The sequence below is a fragment of the Gymnodraco acuticeps genome, unplaced genomic scaffold (assembly GCF_902827175.1).
Source record: "Gymnodraco acuticeps unplaced genomic scaffold, fGymAcu1.1, whole genome shotgun sequence".
In the NCBI taxonomy this organism is placed as follows: Eukaryota; Metazoa; Chordata; class Actinopteri; order Perciformes; family Bathydraconidae; genus Gymnodraco; species Gymnodraco acuticeps.
This window is the reverse complement of record NW_022990441.1, coordinates 577,406-599,632: the sequence shown is the minus strand read 5'-3', so window position 1 is coordinate 599,632 and position 22,227 is coordinate 577,406.

Below are 22,227 nucleotides of genomic sequence, written 5' to 3'. Positions count from 1 at the left end.
CCTGTGGAAAAATACCTGAGTGAAGAGATTTGTTTACTATATGAAGTAGATCTGAGGCCATGCAAGGCAAAACATCTTTAAAAAATCCTGTTGGAATAATATCAAGGCAGCAGGAGGAGGATTTCAGAAGTTGTATAATGTCCTTTTTATCATTAATCTGATGGAATTGTGTCATGGTGCTTGAATTGTTATTAGGTGGACACAGAGACAACACATTTGCTGTTCCTGATGCAGAGGCACTGACTGCTTGTCTGATTTTCTGAATTTTGTCAGTGAAAAAGGAGGCAAAATCATTGCACGCCCTGGTGGATAGAAATTCAGAGGCTACTGACACTGGGGGGTTAGTTAGTCTGTCGACGGTAGCAAACAAGGCACGTGCGGTGTTTTTGTTTTTGGTAATGATGTCAGAGAAGAACGATTGTCGTGCGTTTTTCAATTCCAAATTATAAAGGCCAAGTCTCTCTTTATAGATTTCAAAGTGAACCTGGAGATTTGTTTTTCGCCACCTGCGTTCAGCTTTTCGACATTCTCTTTTTTCTGTTTTCACGCCCATGGCCTTTCTCCATGGAGATATTTTCTTGCCAGACACTTCCTTTACCTTAGTTGGAGCAATGGCATCTATAACATTTTTAATTTTTGAATCAAAATGATCTACTAGCTCATTTACTGAGATGTTAGCAGGGGCAAGTGTGGAAGAAAAATTCTGAGTAAACATTTCCCTAGTATTTTCAGTTAAATATCGCTTTGTGGTTACCTCTTTTTGAACATTTTTGTGAACAGAAATAGAGCTCTCAAAGAAAACACAGGAATGGTCAGAGAGTGCAACATCAGTCACCACAACCTTAGAGATATTCAGACCCTTTGAGATAATTAAGTCCAGAGTGTGCCCCTTATTGTGCGTGGGCTCCGTCACATGCTGAGTCAGTCCATAGCTATCAAGAACACAAAACAGTTATTTTGCCCCTCTGTCCTGGGGGTTGTCAACATGGATGTTAAAATCACCAACAATGACTAGACGGTCAAAGTCAATACACACTATAGACAGCAGTTCAGTAAAGTCATCAAAAAAGCTTGCACAGTATTTGGGTGGTCTATAGATATTTAGGAACAGAGCTCGAGAGGAGCATTTCAGCTGAAGGGCCACATATTCAAAAGAATCAAAGTTTCCATACAATGTCTTCCTGCATTGAATTGAATCATTGAACAGAATAGCAACTCCACCCCCTTTCTTATGCATTCTTTCCTGACTCATAAAACTAAAGTTGGGAGGGGTTGATTCGATAAGAACAGCTGCACTGTTATTTTGTTCAATCCAAGTTTCTGTTAAAAACATAAAATCGAGATTGTGCTCAGTGATAAAATCATTGATTAAAAATGTTTTTCCTGCCAAAGACCTGACATTTAATAAAGCTAGTTTAAGTTTGTTAAACACACTATCAGTCATGTTTTTTGTAACAAGCTGTGGCTGACATGGAATCACCAGCTAAATTAGATAAACTCACACAAACGTTTGAGCGCTTCCTGTATCTAAGATGATTCACCGCTCTTAATCTATTACCTATCAACACAGATATCGGCAAAGCTATAGGCAGGCAGGGCCCCGGCATGTCCTGGAAAGAGTTGAGAGTGCCATACGCCCTTGAGCCTGGACCCAGCAAATATCAGTTTGCAGCGTTTAGTACACACACATCCTTATCAGGCTTCGGAGACTGCAGATGCCCTCTCGAAGGGAGGGGAGGCGGCCGACGCAGGCACGGTGATGGAGACGTGGGAGATGGTGCGGGGGTAGAGGACATGCTGCCAGGGGGGGGAGGTGGTTGACGTAGGCACGGTAATGAAGACGGGGGAGATGGTGCGCGTCTCTGCGGTGATTTTGGTGGGCGTCGTTGAGGAGCGGGGGTAAAGGGCATGGTGCCAACCCTGCGTATCGCCTTAGTTTGGTCTTTGAACTCCAGGAAGGAATCGGTGCCAACCCTCTGTATCTCCTTCATGTGTTCAACGATCCCCAGGAGGGTGGGCGAGGGTGAAAGGGTGAATGGAGTATCCTCAAAGACGTTGACAGGGGGGGGGGGGGTGACGGGCAGTGGATACTCCTCCATGTGTCTCCCATAATCAGAACATTCCTCAGGCGGGTGCAGTGATAATTCTTCAGGGTTTTCTGCGTGATGTGTTGTGTCTTTCTCCTGTTTTGATTCCTCTTGCCGCTTGTCCTTGGCAGAGGGAACAGATTGATAACGCAGGCAGTTGAATATCTTAGAGATAAACAATTTCACTCCTGACTTGTTCAGACAAACTCCATTTGCCTTGAAAAGATGTCTGCGATCCCAGAAAAAGTTAAAATTGTCAATACAATGAACAGAATGGTCAGTACAGACAGTTGAAAGCCAGGTATTTAGTGCAAACAATCTGCTGAATCTCTCCACTCCTCTTCTGACTGGCGGTAGAGGGCCACTGATGAACACCTCTGCATTTAGAGAGCTGGCAGTTTCCAACAAACATTTAAAGTCTTCTTTCAGCACTTCTGACTGTTGTTTCACAACATAATTTGTTCCAATGTGTAGTACCACATTCTTCACAGTCGGATGTTCAGCCCCAATATGCAGGATCTTCTCAGCCAAGTCAGAGACTACATCCTTGGGAAAACAGAGTACTTTGGTGTTGTTCTTATTACACAGACCTTTTACATCTCTTACAGCAGAGTCACTCACAATCAGAGTTTCAGTCCCAGTCGTTAGCTTTCCCTCTAGCCTTTTACTTTTGGAGTAGCTATTAGTCCTTACCCTGCTGTGTGAAGAGGACAGGTTATCCAGGTCATCAGATCTCCGGTTCTCGGTCAGCGGAGCGTATCTGTTCTGGATTGGCACACTCGGTGGTTTAGGAGGATTGTTTGTAATTCTCCCTTTAGCAGCTGTCCTCTGCTGTTTCCTAGTATGAATAGGGGTTGAAGAGGCGCTCTTCCTGGGTGATAACAATGCAGGCCAGCCGGTCGCATCACAGATTTCAGAGCGCTGGGTCTCTGCATGTTATCTGTCCTCCCAAATCCCATGGAAATGATTTACTCTTAGGCTTTGCACCCAGAGAGTTCCAGGGAGGACTACCACTTGTAGATTTATTACCCGGTACACAGCCCTCCTGTTCCTTGGAATCCTTGTAGCTGCTAACTAGCTGTGAGTTAGCATACCCTTCTCCATTATTTTGCAACACTGATAAAGTGGTGTCATTCCCATGACATAGTCCATTCACTTCCACGTTAACTTCCAACCGTTGCATTTTCATTTCCAACACAGCTATCTTCTGTATAAGTTTGTGGAAGTCATCTGTAGAAAATGGAGGCATTTTGCTACCAACTAGCTTAAGCTAAATAGCATGCAGTAGCCTACCAGGCTTTAGCTGTAGATAGGCCACGCTACTGTAAGACTGAGGTCGTCGTAAAAATGTTGAAATATGGCTGAAACCCTCCGTCTATTTACGAAGATGAACTGTCCCAGTGATAAGTTAATGTCCAGGAGCCGCTGCTCGAAGTTTTCAGAGAATAAGAATAGGAAAATCAGCATAAAAAGTAAGCAGAGGCAGGAGCAAGCAGAAAAGCGTCTGCACTGTAAGAAAGAAAGATAAGATAAGGTACTGAAGTTTGAACATCAAATCAAGTGTCTCTCTCCACTGTTGGCACCAACAAGGTGAGGAAAGTTACATACTCAGCTGCGAGTAACTCTCACTTATCTGTAGGCTTTAATTAGAGCCTGCGTGCTAATAAGATCCACAAGCTTTATAGCATAATAAACTATAGGGTAGATACTATCACTTTAGTTTTTTATATCAATCAATATTAAACAAATGTAGTGCAAGATTTTAACATGGTAACTGCAATATGCAATTGTGTGTGATTAACCTAAAAAGCAGACTACCAAAATGTAGAAGAAGTTAAAAAACCATGCATTGTATTAAATGCTCAGGTCAACAAAAGCATTTTCATGACATACCAGACATTTGCTACAGATTCTACAAATACACATATTGAAAGTTCAGCCCCAAAACACTCATATCATAGACTTGAAGGTCTGTATTAAAACAAAAAATGAAACAACAAGATCGGCAGAATCCAACTTTCTCTTAACAATGACAGAAAAAAAAAATATATACCATTTTTTTTATAGAACAGCAGAACATTCAGCGGAGAGTGTTGTTCAAAGCTAAGGCCGTTATAATGATCATAATAACTGCATGCATGCTAAGCACATTTGTTCCTAAAACAATCCCTGACCTTTTCAGCAGCCAATTTAAATGCAGAGCAGATTTTTAAAAAATGCCCTCAACTCTCTATCACACACGTAAACACACAAACAATCTATCTGACCATCAACTAGATCCACTCACTCTTCCAACCATGCACCCACCTTCCCTAACAATAACCTGAGGCTTAACCCCAATCATGGTATATAGCTGTGTGTGTGTGTGTGTGTGTGTGTGTGTGTGTGTGTGTGTGTGTGTGTGTGTGTGTGTGTGTGTGTGTGTGTGTGTGTGTGTGTGTGTGTGTGTGTGTGTGTGTGTGTGTGTGTGTGTGTGTGTGTGTGTGTGTGTGTGTGTGATAAAGAGAGAGAGAGAGATGAAATATGTCTGTGTGATGTGAATGTGCCTGCAGAGAATTGGCCTCAGAGAAATTATTGGATTGGAAGAGGAAGGTGGGGGTCTACATCAAGGCTTTTATGACTTGTGGTGTGTGTGATTGTGCGTGTGTGTTTACGTGTGTTTGTGTGTGTGTGTGTGTGTGTGTGTGTGTGTGTGTGTGTGTGTGTGTGTGTGTGTGTGTGTGTGTGTGTGTGTGTGTGTGTGTGTGTGTGTGTGTGTGTGTGTGTACATCATAATACATGTCCTCACTACATGGTTGTTGGTTGTTAAGTCCTAACCCTAAATAGGACATACCGTGTGTGAGTTTCATATTTAGGGGATTATAACATATGTTGACCTTTCATGTAAACACCAATGAGCTGAACTGTGCTAAAATCAATTTCCTGGGACTGTTCATCAGTACGATCAATCTTCATCGTTCCGAAAATTCAACATCCAGGTCTCTCTTAATGATACAAAATATAGCTTCAATCCCAAACAAAGACAGCTTTAAAGATAATAATTATGTCATCTGAAATAGTCATACAGCAGAGCTCATGAAGTCTTGTCTAATATGTCATGATAATGTTGATAGATAGAGCCTCTGAGAATTAAATCATTCCACAAATGAATATGTGTAATGGCCCCTTCAAGCGATGTTGCCAATATTTTGGGATTTCGAAAGAACGTGCCTTGTAAGCAAACCGTTGCTTTAAAAGAGGCCAAGTGGCATCTGAATCCCAATGACTGACACAGGCAGAGTTTATGTCTTCTGAGAACAACTCGGGTATATCCTGGAGTATAACAATTTTAAGAGATAATGTCACATAAAAAGGGAAAGGGCATGCTTGTTCACAACTCTGAGTATGTTGTTCAAATATGGGTAATTTCATTGATATACTTCTCATGTGTTTTACAAAGGACAATAGAAGTAGATGTTACAGACATCATACAGCAATACAAAGAAGTCCATAGTTTACACACGTGCTCCATTAACCTAAAGCTTAAAGTATGAAAGAACATACAATTCTATAATTTACATTAACACGATTGAAAAAAACAAAGGAGGAAAGAACATTAAAAGGTCAATTCCATTAGCGTAGCCATTTAGAATAAGAATGTTTGGATTAAGCAATTTCACAGCCACCTGTAATGCAATTCTATATTCCACAATATTGTTGTGGATTTGTTTATAGAGTGGATAGTGGATAATTACTCCCTATCTCCACTGCATCTGACACACAAACATCTCCCCCAACACCCACCGCCACAATTTCTCCCTCCATCTCCCTGGACCTCCTGAGCCCTCCTCCCCACGGCCGCCTCTCCCAGTTCACTCTGGTTACCCCCCCCTGAAATACTCAAACTGATCAGCTCCTCCAAACCCACAACCTGCTCGCTTGACCACACCCCTCTACTGAAGTCCTGCCTCCCTGTCCTCTGCCCCTACCTTGTCAACCTTTTCAACTCCTTCCTGTCCCAAGGAACCGTTCCCTCTGCCTTCAAAACTGCTGCTGTCACTCCCATCCTCAAGAAACCCGGCCTGGATCCCTCCTCCCTCAGTAATTACCGCCCCATCTCCAACCTCCCCTTTCTCTCAAAAACCATAGAACGCATCATCTCCAAACAACTCCACCGCCATCTCCAAACAAATCACCTTTTTGAACCTCTTCAGTCTGGTTTTCATACCCACCACAGCACAGAAACGGCACTCATCAAAGTCCTCAATGACCTCCTCACCTCTGCTGACACCGGTTCCCTCAACATCCTCATCCTCCTCGACCTGAGTGCAGCCTTCGATACCGTGAGCCACACTGTATAAAACTCCCCCATTACTTGGACTATTCCTTGCACCCACTAGCATAAGCCTGAATGGTTTCAACCACATTGCAGCACTAACCTGCAGCGCCATATAGATAAAATATCATGCATATCATGCAGTTTGTATGTGCCTTTTCCTCCGTGTTGTCCTGGTTTGCTGTGCTGCCTCCTCGTCTGGGGATGCTCAAATCGCTCCGAGAAAGGAGTACGAATGTACGGCTTCCCCACTGACACAGAGCGGAGGGAAAAATGGCTGGCTCAAGTCAGCAGGAGCAATTTCACGACCAACAGCAAAAAAATATGTGATGTAATTATATACAAACACTGCATTTGCACTTTTTCACAAAACGAAAACCACACCATTGGGAAAGCTTAATGTTTTGTTTAATACAAAAAAACAGGGAAAGGCTTGAAAAACACAGAGTTGAGACTCAGGGTGCAGGGTGAGGGTCTCAGTGCAGGTATTCAGGCTCCATTGAATCCCCCTCTGGTTCTTGTACTGAAAGAGGGAGTAACAGACAGGCGAAAGGGTTATACACACATATATAGCACACCTATTGGATGGGAAATTGCCTTGGGGAGATAAGGTGTTTACTTATATAAAACAGTAGTATTAAACTTACCTTGTGTTTTCACTCTCACTTAAGTCCCTCTCCCTTTGCCATCAATCCAAAATCAGCTGAGCTGCAACATTATACAGACAGGTAATAATCAACATAATCACAAGGACACAATATGGCTCTGCTAAAAACACTCACTCTTACACGCACCAAAGTTATATTTATCTATAATTTAACTCCCTCCACCCCCCGCATACAATCCCGTTTAGAAGCCCCTCTTCTCTAATTCAACAACGTTGGACGAAATGACATTAAGATAACGGAATTTACAATTAAAAGGCTGTTCAACATGTGTTGCTAACTTGATTCGGTATCCTAGCTTAATCTGTTATCTGTAAACGTTCCCTAAATCTACTAATTTAGGGATAATCCACTCCTTTAATACACATGTTAATTTGAATCAGATGTAGGCCTACTGATAATATCCGCAATATAAATCTTTAAACTTCTTCTTACCTTTAAAAGTCCGTCACGAACGGTCTATTATGCTGCAACTCTACAGCTCTGATAGCCTTGGCGCTAACTTCCGGGGAACGATTGAGAAGCTCCACGATCCGCCATTGCTGTAAAAAAGTGGTCCATTGGAGTGAACGGAGATGACGTAACTCTCAGTCTATATGGCGCTGCTAACGTGCACTTGTTGTCATAACGAGATCGCCAGGACACCACTAGCGATCGGACAATCGGTAGTTTTGTTCAATTTGTGTGTTGTGGACATGTGTACATGCATGAAAATGTAAGTGCATATATTCTTGCCTAGTTTTGTTATTGGTGGTTTAATGTTCATAATACAAAGCTTAATCTGCAATAGACGGCAGTTAGCAATAGCCGCTAACTTTGCCATGCTGACTATGGGACAGCACGAGGTGCAGCCGCACCAGGCACGCTCCCTCACATTGCATAATGAACAATGTAACGCCAAGTTGATGCAGGGGCCAATGTGGGGCCAATGTGTTCTTTATATTGTAGCAGTGGCGAACCGTCAGGGCCTTCAAGGTATTCAGAGAATACCCTGGAACACTCAGATAAAACAAACAAAAATTCGATTTAATTATAAAAATAAAATGTATATAAAATTAATAAATGAGAATCGTATCTGTGTTGTTGATCTGTAATATTACAGTGTTACATTGATTTGTTTGTCCTTCTCGGACCATGCACTACGCATTTCAGTGGTTTTGTGTTAGAAAAGAAAGCAACCAATCAGATCTTGTTCTGGGTCTCTGGGTAGAATATCCTTCAACCAAGGTATTCTACATCCTTGATCGAATGCCCTGGCCGTTGCACTGAATGAGAGCGTACGTTTGGACTGACAGTTTGATCAACCAATCATATATTGATTTGTAGCCAATGGGCGTGTTCTTTCAGAGTTTCCCTCGGTTCCAGGGTATTCTAGAAGGCCCGCTAGTTAACTGGCTCGAGACAGAGGATAGATGAATGCGATGAAGCAATTCATGCCGTTTTATTGTTTTTAACGTTGAAATGACAAGTGCAGCAGGTGAAGATGAAGTTGTTGCGGAATTGTTGTGAGTACCCTTTTCAAGACGACAATTCAGTGAAAAGACGGACATTATCATGCCGCGGAGGGGGGGGGGAGCGGTGTGTGTCTCTACAGAAGGTCCAGTTGTGATAGACACGGTTCGCTACTGTATTGTAGTCATTATAGAGACTTCATTGTGTGCATTCCTGTATGTTGTTCATGCGTGATTGTTTATAATAGTTAATTACTTTATGTAATAACGTGTAATTTCAATCGCCATTCTGTTGCGGCCTTTGGCCAATAGAGGGCAGCACAGGCCAGCTAATTGTACCATTTATTTGTCTGCCTGGTTTGCTGTGTAACGGTGTCACTGGTCATTGTCCCTCTGTAGTACATGTCTGTTCATACCTGTTTATCTTTATGTTACAGATACCACACCCATTCACACACCCATCCAACTACCATTGCATGTAAAATGTACTACCCTGGAAATCAATAAAGTAGTTAAACTGGAACAGCCTGTGGAAACCCATTCTTCCTTGCACGTCCGTCGTCTACACCTTTTGACAGAGGACAGGAAAATCTAGCTGCAGCACGACCTGTATACTTTTGCACGCCGTGTTCCCAACACACACCATCCTGCTTACCCGACTCCACAATATCGGTATCGAAGGTACTGCACTCAGGTGGCTCCAGTCCTACCTCTCCGACAGATCCCACTTCATCTCCCTCAACAACCACTCCTCTGCCAAAGCTTCAGTCACCCAAGGTGTTCCCCAAGGTTCAGTACTCGGCCCCCTCCTCTTCATCATCTACATCCTCCTCCTTGGTCAGATTCTCCGCCACTACAACCTGGACTTTCACTGTTATGCTGACGACACACAGATTTACCTCAGCACCAAATCCCCCCACAACTCCCCCCTCACCCACATCGAATCCTGTCTGATAAAATCCTGGATGCAACACAAGTTCCTCAAACTCAACAGTAATAAAACTGAACTCCTCCTCATCGGCTCCAAATCAACCCTCAGCAAAAACCCCAACCTGACAGTCACCATTGATGGCACCCTTGTTTCCCCCTCCACCCAGGCACGCAACCTTGGCGTTATATTTGACCTCTCCCTCGAGCCCCACATCCGCCAAGTTGCAAAAACCTCATTTTTCCACCTCCGCAATATTGCCAAACTCTGTCCCTCTCTCACCCGCCCCGCAGCCGAACGACTCATTCACGCCTCATCCATCTCCTCCCGCCTTGACTATTGCAACTCACTCCTCTACGGCATCAGCACTACATCCCTCAATAGACTCCAGCGTGTCCAGAACGCAGCCGCCAGACTCCTCACCCACACCAAATCATGGTATCACCGACCTCTTCAACTCTGTATATCCCCTCTCAACCAACTTCCTCCTGACTGCTTTTTTGTTGTTGTTTTTTTTGTATTGCCTGTCCTTGTTTGTCTACCCTTCCCCAAATGTAAAGCGCCTTTGGGTTCGAGAATAGCGCTATAAAAATACAATTTATTATTATTATTATAGATCACACAGAAGCAGTGCCGTTTTCTCCCGGAGGCCAAGGGAAGCCAGGCTTCCCCTGTTTTTTGGGATTGTAGTTATAATTTAAATAAATAAATAAAAACACTTTGTTTTGTTTCGATAATTCTCCTTTGCTGTGTGTTGCTGCCGGCCCGTCTCTCCCCCATTCTCATTGAGTATTTTACAAAGAGTGAAACAAACAGCGCCCCTCTAGATGTTATGGTGAAACAGTAGATTGCACTCTCTGTTGCGAGAGGAGGCCAGCCGAATCTGGCTTCCCTTGGTGAAAAAAAATGGAGGAATTGACCAATCAGATGAGGCTCACGTGATGCCCCTGCCAACCTGTGATTGGTCAGGGCCATGCCAAGGGAAGCCAGAGGCGGCTGGCTTCCCTTGCCTCACAATCCAATCAAATCGCATCAACTTAGTGTTGCAGTGACGCATCCTAAAATCCGGAAGTAAGCTGCGCTCGGTTTCTCTCGACAAAAAAGCAATGGGATTTCTCCATAGGATTTAGGAAAATAGCTCGAAATAAGGTCAGTGGAAAACGAACCTGTTAGATAAATGCAAGTTTTGTTCAGTCGGATAATATCCACATGTTATTGTCTACCCTACTTTTATAATTTTCGAATCATAAATCTAATCGATAGAAGATAGATAGCGTCACTGCATCACTCTCACCGCCGTTAGAAAGTAGCAAGCAACTGAAGCAAGTGCAATTATGGAGGGTGGAGATTTGGAGTATTTCATGAAAAATAATTGTACTAAACTTCCGCTACAGCAGCAACAACAAATACAATATGATGGCAGGCCAATGGCCAAACTGGAGCAGTGTACATCGAGGAAAAAAAGAGTGAATCGGACGTAAAACGTTAAAGGTCTCCTGATTTAGTTTGTGAATGAATGCTTATTAGAGTTTCGGCTGGAGAGTGCGTGCGGACCTGTCGGTTAGATAACAGGCGTGTGTAAGTCCTGCATCTGATACAAATGTGTGTAAAATGATACCGGGTGCTGTAATCACTCATCTAGTTACGTTATTACATTGACCACCACACCCCCGACCCAAAAGAAAGGACGTATTATTGGCTTCCCCTAATTTTTTTCCCACGCCACGCTACTGCACAGAAGTAAATAACACTACATCCAATGACACCCAATGCATAATGGTAGCTATCTCTGCTCTCTACTTTTGAGAGGGACACTGTTTTTTGTCCTTCAAGCAAACAATGAAACATCTTTAATATCGGAAAAGAAAAGAAAAATCACAAACTGCTTTAGACATAGCACTTCCAAATAAGGGCAATGATTGCATAACAGTAGGAACAAAAATGAAAAAAATTGTTTTTCTTCTGCATGATTTATGTAGGTTATGATATAGTGTTATTGTAATTAGGTTTGAATACAAATGTGCCTGCATAATTGTTTCTATACAATTCTACAACACTTTTGCCTTAGTTCAACTTTCACTTCTGTTGGATTATAATAGAGTTGTAAATCAAATTATCTGGCAAAGGGCGAAAAAGGCATATCATTATAAACAATCTACACATTCAACACATCAATTTATCTTTGGTCGAGCATTCTTTCTCTTAACTTCAATGCAACTTGTCCCACTTCAAACTGAAATGTACTACACAGCCTATCAGAGGCACACACACTGTGGTGATGATGTTGTGTTAGTTATCTCACGAGGGTTGGGTAGAAAGCAGGTGCTCATGAATATTAAAAAGTATGGAAATGGTCCAAATGTCTGCTTTTCAACCTCATAAACATTATCCGTGTGCATGTATGTGCGTGGGTGAGTGAGGCGGCGGAGGTATTAAGGGGAATAGGGTTGTGAAAATCGGAAGTATTCTAACAACATTTAAGACCAAAAATATCTTCTTCTCTGCTAACATAGACTCTCATCAGTATGCAGTTAGGTTTGGCATGGAAAACGTATTTTCCTTTGCAGTTTCCATTGTACCAGCAACATCATATACATCTCTCAAGGTTATTTTTCTCTGTTGTGCCTCAAAGAAACAACATTAATTGTGTTGTGAAAACCAAGTATAAATCCCAGTAAATGATGCCCTGTCCTTCTTTTTGCTAATTTGATTTCATCTACATATTGTGATTTGATCACACAAAATGGTTCTCACTAGTGGTTAAGAAAAAAGATCCAGCTGCTGTTTGAAACGTTTTCATTAAAAGATACAGAAACAACTAATCCTACCTCCCCCCTTTCACTTACAGATGTAATGTACAATAATATTGATTTTTAAGATATCAAATTAGTTACAAAATAAAACTTTTGCTGTTTGAAATGATCATGTGCATGTATATTTACTCACCAATATATACTACAATGCCTTATATGAGAAAAATATTTTAACGTGGACCTATCATGCTATATTTGAATAATATATTGTAGGGCCATAACTATAAAAAAACATGTCTGCAAAGTTTTTTTTTCAAAATACCAAACAGATCATGCATTTTAGCCAATGCCTCATTTCGCTCTATTTGCTCTTTTTTAGCACTGTTTTTGCAAGGGCTGAATCTGTGAGAAGTCTTCTTCGCTGCTTTTGTGGCAGACTACAGCGCCGCCTACAGGCCTGGCATATGTACTACAGCATCTTCAACGCTTTTGAACGGCAATGGCCGTGGCTGTCTCCTCCTGATAGGTGGAGAGTTGCCCATATAGGCGGAGCTCCTCGTTCCTGACATCAGAGAATTTTCAAATCTGTATCAGATCCGTTGCAGCCCCGTTTTTAGAGATATGGGTATGGAGGAAAAGAGAGAGGGTTGTGTTTTCTGACACTTGGTGAGTTCCCTGACACACCAGGGACACATATTCATGTATAAAACACGTACAAAAGTGCATTTTGCATGATAGGTCCACTTTAAATGTTGTTTTAACCAAGCGACAAACTCTTGGGCAGAACCGGGAGGCCAATAAGGAAGTGCCTCAAACTGCAGTTCATCTAGTGGCCGGCAGGAGCAGTCTGCAGAAGGGAGCAATTTCCATAGACCCCATGTTAAAATGACCAACTTTACAGCAAAAATAAACATATTTACATCGTGGTTCAAAAAACCATATTCTCTGTATAGTTAGATTCCCCCTTCATGACTATGGATTGGTGAGTGAATTGTTTTATAACGCAACCCTTTTAGTTATATTAGGTCTTAATGTTTTTGCATAACTTAGGGCGTGGTCACCTTGAGTGACAGGTCTCTGCAGTGAGTGCTGCTTCTAGCTTTCTGTCTCTCTACTAGTAGAGAGCATTAGCTCAGTAAGCTCCAGGATGCTACATGGGCTCAACTGCTCAGCTGATCCGGGGATCACAACTTTAACTCGTTGATGTGTTTGTTGGGTTGGTGCCTGGTGAAGTATTTTTCATTTAAATATCGGACTTATCTCATGGCTCTGCAGTTAAAACAGACCGTCCCTGAATGCAGTTTCTTCGGTAAGTGAAATTCAAGCACTTTATTTCTTACTGGTCTTTTTATTCAGCTAACGAGCGAGAGGAAGCTACATCTGTGCTAACGATGCTACCTGTAGCATACAAGTTAAAACATATTAGAGAAGTGTAAAACATTAAGAAGAATTATACTGTAGAACAAAAGGCTTCTGTGTGAGGTTGGTATAATAAGGTCATCCTCGTACATTAGTTAGTTTGCTAGTTAGGTTACTGTATGCATTGATATTGTTGATTTAAAATCGCTATGCTCAACGATGCAGACAGCTAACGTCACAGTAGTGTTTCTTTATATGAGATTAACCCCACTAAGATCTGTGTATATATCTGAAAAATATGAATCTCACATTTCCAGATGGTTCCAGAAATAACGTTAATGCAATATGGTTTGTTGAGCTGGAGTTGATTATTGAAGCTTAACGTTACCATCATAATAAACGAACAAACCCAATCGTTGTTTTTATTAATATTATAATTTATTACCAATACTTACTAAGCATTTTATTATCATTACACTGGAGAAACCGACTTATTGTGGCAGCAGAACGTGAACATGTAACTTAATGCCTGCATTTATGGACAAAAAATTGCGTAGTCAATGCTTTAGGGACAAGGACATGATTTGTTTAAATATTAGATATGACGTTATGTGTGCTTCTGTGACAATTAAGAAGTAACAGTAAAATAAAAAAGACCCCAACTATACAATAATACACAATCCAACTGATAAGATACAGTAAGGGCTGTGATATCCAGCACTTTTTTTAAGGATAATCAAAAAGATTAGGACATGACGTTTGCATGTAAACAAGTCTGTGACCAACACATTGTTACTTTACTATCTGTTTGTTTAAAGTTTCCAGGTGATGCAGACAGACCAGAGGATGCTGACCACGCGAGAGACAGACCTATTCCTAACATCAGTGAACTTCAGCATTCACCTTTCATACTTTACAAAGAATCGAGAAACTTTCTGGTTTAAATAGATAAAGTAACAACTATAATACACTGATATACATTCCATTAAACATGACTAAATACTGACACATCAGGGAAGTTGACTGTTCCTTCCTTGCAAAAAGTTACATTTAGATTTTACCAAGCAACATTTTTTTTTTTTTGTCAGCTTTCACATGTATTTAAGGCAATTATTATTTTATTTTGTGAAAATTACTACCATTTGTCTCTACATATTGTCTGTAAAAACGTGGTAAAAGTGGTTCTTGCAGTGAGACAACCGAACAGCATGATTCTACATTTACACTAAGTTCTGATAACAGTTGAATATTATTTTAATAATAACATATATTTTAATGTTGATTAACTGCAGACTGTTCATTCATAATCTGATTATCTTTGTAGTACAAAGTGATGAATTTCATAAACATTCAAATAATTGTGTATTTATTTCAACAGCCCTCTAACGCACCTCTTTCATAAATAACACACTTACTCTGCAATAATGTCATATGTTTTATGTTTCTTGTCATTTCTATTAGGAAAGGACATACCTGAAGGACACAACTGCCTCACCGTTTTCTCCGAGGGGCAAGAAGAAAATTAAAAGCTGATATGAAATTAAAGACCAATACAAGACATCCACTAAGAAACTATATTTGTATTGTGAACACAAAGATCTGCACACTGAATAGTGTGTAGTCAAACAGGACCTGTCACGATATGTCCGTGTTGTGTTTTGTCTTGTCTTTTTCTGTCTTTGGTTTCCTGTTTTATTTTGTAAAGTGTTCACCCCCCGTTCCTGCCTGTTGCTTTCTGTCTCTTTTCCCTCCCTGATTACCCGATTGTGTTGCCCCTGTGTTTTCGCCTCCCTCCTCATCTGTCTCTTGTTTATTTGATTAGTCCTGTGTGTATTTAGGTTCTGTGTTTTCTGTTAGTCTTTGTGAGTTCCTTGTCGTATTTGGACGTTGTTCACGGGGTGAGAGTACTGTTTTGTCCAAGTTTGTTTCAGTAGCCTTGAAATAAAGGTATTTTTTCTGTTCATCTGCATTTGGGTTCTGCTTGCCTCACTCAACCCTGACAGAAGGAACTCACCAAATATGGGCCCAGCAGATCCTTTTGAGCAGGAATTGTTGGATTTTACTTTTTCTTTGGCTACCTGCTCTGATCGATGGATGGGAGCGTCCGGGGTTCAGCAGCGAGAGGCTGCTCTGGCAGAGGCCCGCCAGATAACTATGGAGAAACCAAGCTTGGTGAGATTCTTACCGGGCGGGATTTTGGATTTCCTCATGGTGTGTTATCCCCTGCCTGACAGCCCCAGGCCTCCCAACTCCCGTTATGACACCACACGCATCGGTGTGGTCCGTTTGGAGTCAACCCTGGCTTCTGCCCCATTGCCTGCTCCTGTCCAGGAGCCGTTCTCTGGAACTCGTCTGGCCTTTGGAGGTCCACGGAGTCTCCAAACGGCTCCTAAAGGAAGGAGTCGCAAGGCCAAGTTAGCAGCCCGAGCCCAAAGATCCATGGTTCCGGCCCCAGTTCCGGCCCCAGCAGCCATGGTTCCAGACCCAGTTCTGGCCCCAGCAGCCATGGTTCCAGACTTAGTTCTGGCCCCAGCAGCCATGGTTCCAGACCCAGTTCTGGCCCCAGCAGCCATGGTTCCAGACTTAGTTCTGGCCCCAGCAGCCATGGTTCCAGACCCAGTTCTGGCCCCATCAGCCATGGTTCCAGACCCAGTTCTGGCCCCAGCAGCCATGGTTCCAGACCTAGTTCTGGCCCCAGCAGCCATGGTCCCGGCCCCAGCGGCCATGGTTCCAGACCCAGCTCTGGCCCCAGCTGCCATAGTCCCATCTCTTGTCCCATCTCTGGTCCCTTCTCTAGTCTTTTCTCGAGTCCTAACTCAAGTCCCTTCCCTAGTCCCTCCTCAGGTCAGTTCTCTAGTCCCTTCTCCAGTCCCACCTCTAGTCACTTCTCTAGTCACTTCTCAGGTACCAACTCTAGTCCCATCTCTAGTCCCTCCTCTAGTCCCATCTCCAGTCCCTCCTTTAGTCACTTCTCTAGTCCCTTCTCAAATCCCAACTCTAGTACCATCTCAGGTTCCCTCTCGAGTCCCCTCTCCAGTTTCTTCTCAAGTCCCCTCTCCAGTTTCTTCTCGAGTCCCCTCTCCAGTTTCCTCTCAAGTCCCCTCTCAAGTCATCTCTCGAGTTCCCTCTCAAGTCACCTCTAGAGTTCCCTCTCAAATCCCCTCTCAAGTCCTCTCTCAAGCCCCCTCTCGAGTCCCCTCTCGAGTTCCCTCTCCAGTCCCAACTCAAGTCCCAATTCAAGTCCCTACTGAAGTGCCGTTGGAGGTTCCGCTGGGGTCCTGCCAACTCCTCGTCTTGTCCCGTTGGGGGTCCCGCCGACTGCTCCTCTGCCGGGGGTCCTGCCAACCCTATGTCCTGTGCCGTTGGAGGTCCCGCCGACTACTCTTCTGCCGGGGGTCCTGCCAACCCTATGTCCCGTCCCGTTGGAGGTTCCGCTGGGGGTCCTGCCAACTCCATGTTCTGTCCCGTTGGGGGTCCCGCCGACTACTCTCCTGCCGGGGGTCCTGCCAACCCTATGTCCAGTCCCGTTGGAGGTCCCGCCGACTACTCTCCTGCCGGGGGTCCTGCCAACCCTATATCCTGTCCCGTTGGGGATCCCGCCGACTACTCTCCTGCCGGGGGTCCTGCCAACCCTATGTCCTGTGCCGATGGAGGTTCCGCTGGGGGTCCTGCCGGCTCCATGTCCAGTCCCGTTGGAGGTCCCGTCGACTACTCCTGCCGGGGGTCCTACCAACCCTATGTCCTGTCCCGTTGGGGGTCCCGCCGACTGCGCTTCTGCCGGGGGTCCTGCCAATCCCGTGTCCTGTCCCGTTGGGGGTCCCGCCGACTGCTCTCCTGCCGGAGGTCCTGCCAACTCCTGGTCCTCTTCCGTGGGGGATCCTGCCGAGGCCTGTCCCATCAGCTCCGGTTCCTGTCCGGCCGACACCGGGTCCTGCCCGGCCTCCGGCGCTGTCCCGTCAGCGCCTTCCTGCCTGGCCTCCGGAGCTGTCTGGTCTTCGCCCTCGAGCCCGGCCCCCTGAGTGCCGCGGTCCTCGCCCTCGGGCCCGGCCCCCTAACTCTTCCTGCAGCTGCCTTCGCCCTTGGGGCCGGCTCCCTGACTCTTCCTGCCACTGCCTTCGCCCTCATGCTCGGCCCCCTGAGTTCGCCCGCTGTCGCCTTCGCCCCACCTTGGACTCTGCCTTGCCCCCGGGCCGTCCGCCCGAGTTCCCCTTTTTGAACTCTGCCTTGCCCCCGGGCCGTCCACCCGAGACCCCATCCTTGAACTCCGCTGTCCCCCTGGGCTGTCAGCCCAAGCCCGTCCTCCAGACCCCCTCCACCCACCCTGTTGGCCCTAGTTTTGTGACCACTCCACCTCAGTCCTCTCCAGCCAAACCCACAGACAGGACATCCGTCACACTGAGGTTTCTCCCAAAGTCTGTGCAGCTCCCTGGACATCCACGCTGTCTCAATTGACAACACTGTGAATATGAGGGGAATATGTAATGTAATGTAATAGATGCTTTAGACAATAAGAAATATTAAGTTAACTGTAAGGAGTGGCTCAGTTTTTCAAATAAACAATACTATTACTGTATTTCAATATCTCACGTCTGAAAGTTTAATTTAAAAGAAGAAGAGAAACCTAAAATGAAGATTGTTATTTAAAATATAGTTGATTTTGTCTTTTAATTGTTTGAAGTAAAGTAGATATAACTGGTACTTAAGAGTTGTAATACAGTCTGGTTGTGGAGGCGGCACACAGGTAAGAGCACTCACTAGCTACCATGGCCCCGGTAATGGTACAAATCTCAACCTGTCGTTCAATGGACAGCTTCCCCCCCCCCCCCCCCCCCCATCTATGTATATACTCGCATTTTAGACTCTGTTTCTAACTGTATATCTGTAGACTTAGTATGTCTTAAATGTCCGGTTAGGATGTATTAGAACAAAATCTAAAATGAAAATACAATAAGTATGTAAAAAACCACCTGTATGTAAATTGTAAATAAGCCATCTGTATGTCTTATATGTCTTAAATGACATGATGAATTGGAAATGGGGGGGCCCTGATGTAAACAAGACGAAAGTATTTCTCTGGTCTGCATCCCCTTAACAATTGTATGTTTTGAGCTGTACTGTACCCAATATACAAGCTGTTAATAAACTTTTCAATCAATCAATCAGTCAACCATCACATGATGTTACTAAGCTTGACTTGAATTTATTTAAAGTATAATTAAAGGTCCCATGTCATGGCCATTTCTACTGATCATAATTCCATTGTTGAGGTATACTAAAATAGATTTATACTGTGCAATTTTTCAAACTTGTTATGTATGTGTCACATCAGGTGTGACTGTGCCATTAAGATGGCACCGGGAGTTTGGGGATGTGTGAACCGGATACAGTTGGTTTTGTTGTTGTGTTGTCATGGGAGCGTGTGCAACAACGTGTTCAATAAACGGTCAACATAAATGTCGTAGTCCATAGTCTTATATATACAACATTGGCGACGAGGATTATGGATTATCTACTCTCACCTCTCTCCCCGTTCCTCGCACTGCCGGGCAAACCGCCGATTCCGTGGGTTCGCTGGCTTGAGTCCTTCGAAACGTCCATAGTAGCCGCGGGGCTAGCTGAAGCTAACGACGACAGGAAGAAAGCCCTGCTGATACACTCACTGGGCAGCGAGGGACAGCGGATATTTCGGACTCTCGGACTCGCTCCGAAATATGCGGACTGTGTTACACTGCTCACTGGACACTTTGCTGCTCCACAAAATGTTATGCTCCGGCGAATTGTTTTTCGGCAACGCCGGCAACAGGCGGGTGAGTCCGTCCACCATTACGTGGCTGATCTGAGGGGACTAGCCAGCCTCTGTAAATTCGGGGGGCTGGAAGATGAACTAATACGGGATCAGCTGCCTGAGCACACTAACAGCTCGACGCTCAGAGAAAAGCTGCTAATGATGAGAGACAAGCTCACTTTAACAAGAGCAGTGGAGGTAGCTTTCCAGCTTGAGTCAGCAGCAGCCTTAGCATCCCAGCTAGCTCCCTCCTCCGGTTATTTTCCCCACAGACCCATGCTACTAACTCAAACGGTGGCGCTACCCATGGAGCCTCCCAGGGAGGTTTTCCCTGAGGACAACTTTGATGTGAACTTTGCAGCATGCCGGGCCTGTGATAATTGTGGCTCATCATCGCACCAGAGTCGAGCTCCAAACTGCCCTGCCAAGGGACAGAGGTGTCAACGCTGTGGCAGACAGAACCATTTCGCACGGGTCTGTCGCTCTGTTCCTGCAGCCAACAGCCCACCTCCACGTACGCCTGGGCTGCATGCACCTACGACCATCCACTCAGTGGGCACCATCTCCCGACCGCTAAAGTGCTGCACGGTGGAGCTGGATGGGGTCTGCCTCCCGCTGCTGCTGGATACGGGGGCCTCCAAGTCGCTCCTGAATGTTTCCACAGTCCGGCGTCTCTTTCCGCTCCGAACACTCACCGCCGACGCCGAGGATCTGTATGGGTATGGACACTCTAAAATTGGAATGGCGGGCACAATCACCTTTGCTGTGCGTTACGGGACTAAGGCTCTCCCCGCATTCACCTTTCAAGTGTCTCACCAGGGGGCCAACCTCATGGGTTTTGATTTGTTTTGTGAGTTGGGTTTCACCCTTGTGGATAATTCTGGGGCTGCCATCTTGTCTGTTGGCTCGCCGTGGTATCAGCGCTGGCCTGCTCTGTTCAGTGGTTTGGGCTGCCTCACCGCCTTTGACCACCAGCCCCTACTCAAGCCTGAGGTACACCCCGTGATTCAGCCCATACGCCGCCTGCCTCTCGTCCCTGCGCGACGATGTCACCGCCAAGCTGCATAAACTCTTGGACGCGGGCATCATCGAACGCATTGATGCTTCCCCGTGGATTTCAAACCTGGTGGTGGTGAAGAAGAAGTAGTCAGGGGGCCTGCACCCGTGCATCGACCTCAGGCCGGTGAACAAGGCCGTGATACCTGACAGGTATCCGCTGCCCACAGTGGAGGAGCTAGCCGCACTATTCTACGGCTCTTCCATGTTCATGAAACTAGACCTTCGCCAAGGCTACCTGCAGGTTCCGCTGCACCCTGACAGCCGCAGCCTTACAGCTTTTGTGACTCATGTCAGATTGTTTCGCTACACCCGCATGCCCTTCGGCCTCAGCTCGGCCCCCAGCTGTTTTGAAAAAATCATGACCACCATCTTCGCCGGCATCCCGGGCGTGGTCGTCTTCCTGGACGACATAGTGGTTCATGGTGCAACACCAGCCGATCATGACGAACGCCTGGCGAGGGTGCTGGACGTCCTCGCCAGTCACAACCTCACACTCAATGGGGAATAGTGCACCTTCGCCGTTCCAACCATCGAGTTTGTGGGGTTCCGCCTGACCGCCGACGGCCTCAGCCCGCTACACTCCAACGTAGAGGCGGTGCTGCGCCTGCCTGAGCCGTCCTGTCCAGCTCAGATCTCGGATGACGGCCTACTACCTGCGCTTCCTTCCTCAGTACTCCTCGACCACCTCCCCACTACGTGAACTCCTGAAACAGGACGCAGTCTGGGAGTGGACCCCGGCCTGCTCTGCAGCTATTCGCCAGCTCAAGACGCAGCTCACCTCAACACCGGTGCTCGCATTCTTTTACCTGGCGAGCCCCACGTTCGTGACCTGTGACGCATCCAATACGGCAATAGGGGCGGTGCTGTCCCAGATCCAGGGGGGCCCAGAACGCCCAGTGGCCTCTCGGTCCCTCAACTTGGCCGAAAAGAAATACTCAGTGGGGGAGCGGGAGGCGCTGACCTGCGTCTGGGCGTGCGAGCGGTGGCACATGTACGTGTATGGGCGACATTTTACGTTGCATACTGACCATCAGGCTCTCACAGCCCTGCTTGCTACATCGGGGTCGGGGCACAAACCGCTGAGGATCTACCGATGGTCAAAGAGACTCCTGCTGTATGACTTCACCACAGTGTTTACTCCCGGCAATGAGAATGTGGTGGCTGACCTGCTCTCCCACGCCACCCCCACCCCAGCGCCCGGCGCGGGCCCGGAAGCAACAGAGTCAGAGCTCATACTCATGCTCCACGCCCCGCTTCAGGCCGCGGTTTCCCTGGAGGACCTTCGGCTCGCGTCGGAGGAGGACCCCACGCTCTCCCGGCTCTGCACTTACATCCGGGAGGGATGGCCTGCGAAGTTCCCGGAGGAGCTGGCGTCTTTTCATCGGGTCAAGGACGAGTTGACCTGCTGGAACAGTGTCTGCGTGGCCCGGGGCCTCCGCACGTTTGTTCCCATCGACCTCAGGGCACGCATATTGGCTATGGCGCACGAGGGCCACCTGGGTATCGTGAAGGTGAAACAGCGCTGCAGGGATTTGGTGTGGTGGCCGAGCATAGATCGAGATATAGAGACAATGGTGAAGGAGTGCACGGCCTGCCTGGTCAGTGGCATTTAACTGGCCCGCCATCCCCACCGCCTCTGCAGCCCTTGCAGTGGCCGCACGCACCTTGGGAGCACATGCAGCTGGACATCTGTGGGGAGCTGCATGGCATCCCGCACCACCAACGCTTCCTCCTGGTGGCCTACGACCTCCATTCGAAATGGCCAGAGGTGGTCGCCACAGGGTCCGTGACTGCTCGGGTGGTCACAGACTTCCTCTCCTCTGTT